Here is a 1669-nt window from a genome sequence, read left to right on the forward strand (position 1 = left end):
TTTATATCACATAGACAGTTTTCATATGGATATTTTTTAATGAGGCAACAGTGAATTATCTCATGGGTACTAGAAACTCATATCAATGGAACTATTTCTGCTGATTTTATACTTCAAAAATGTTATGCCAAGTATTTTTCTTACATAGCCTTTTCAAAAAGATGAAAAGCAATTCTCATTATTTATGGGAAGTATATAAACTTTATAGCTGAAACTCAAGACCTGTAATCTTTAATTATCCCTTGACCCTGGGAAAGATTCATTCTCACACAATACAGGGTATAAAAAATTCTTCATATGTCTCACTCATAATCTGTCCATAATTCTCTTTTCTACTAAAGTGGGAGACAAGCCTTCTCAAAACTTTGCTAGTTAGGAGTTAAGGTGCCTACGAGTAACAGGGACTTCCACAATAATTGACATAGCTTATAACAATGACAACTAGCATTTGATACAACTGTTATGCTCTGGGCGTTTTTCTAAGTTATGTGCGTGTGTTCGCGGTCTCAGTGGCCACAGTGACCCCATCACGTAGGTGTGTGTGTAGAGCTAACTCACTCAGTCACGTCTGACTCTTTGAGATGCTATGGACTGTATCCTGCCAGGCTCCTCTGTCCACAGGACTCTCCAGGCAAGGATAGTGAAGGGGCCTGCCATTTCCTGCTCCAGGGATCTTCCCGACCCAGGGATCAAACCCTCATCTCCTGCGTCTCTTGCATCACATGTAGATTCTTTATTGCTGAGGCACCAGGGAAGCCCGACACAGGTAAACATTCAGCTATTTAAAAAAATGTGAGTCAAGAGGGACAGAAAGTTCCTTATTTTGCTCAAAAGTTTTATTTAAATATAAAACTCATACACACACACACACCCAGACACTCCTTGATCTAATCTAATCTATTTCCAGCCCAGTATTGATCCTCCCAGCATTGATACTTTCTATCGTAGTCTGAGGGAACATTTGACATCTTTCATTTTTAAATCACAAAAAGACATTTTTTAGGATAAAATTCTATAAATGAATGAAAATAAAAGTACAACAGGTAAACAAAAAGATATAGCAAATTTTATATCTTTTTTTTTCCCCCCTTGACATCTTTTTTAATTGAACAAGATGTATCTAACCATATGCCCTATACAATAAACCCTCTATGTGGGCTTATTCCAATTACAAGCTAAGTTGCTCACATACTTATGACACATCTGTCATTTAACTCTTTGTCCCAGGTAAATAGATAAATATATTATTAATGCATTTTAATGTTAGAGCAAGTAGTTTAATGTTTTCTAGATCAACTCCTGTAAAGGATGTAAGTGTATAAAGAGGCACACCTTCCTTAGTGCAGGGAAGATCTTCTGTAGTCTTAATGTATATGATTTTATTAAGATCTCATCTCTACAACAATAAACTCTCCTCCCAGTTACTAAGGATCAGTTTTTTATACTTGCAAAACACTTTTCTGATTTATTTACATGTGCCCATTATTCCTGAACTTCTTTTCCCCGACTCATTGCAGCTCCAACTACTTCTAATTCTTTAAGTCTCTTCTTGACAATTATCTACCCAGAGAATGAAGACTAGAAAACCTATCTCAGTGGAAAATAATAATTTGTTTCTTTTAAATTCTTCCCAAATAAAATGAATATCACAGTATGATATTGCCATCAA

This window comes from Bos taurus, chromosome 8 (genome assembly GCF_002263795.3).
Source record: "Bos taurus isolate L1 Dominette 01449 registration number 42190680 breed Hereford chromosome 8, ARS-UCD2.0, whole genome shotgun sequence".
Classification (NCBI taxonomy): domain Eukaryota; kingdom Metazoa; phylum Chordata; class Mammalia; order Artiodactyla; family Bovidae; genus Bos; species Bos taurus.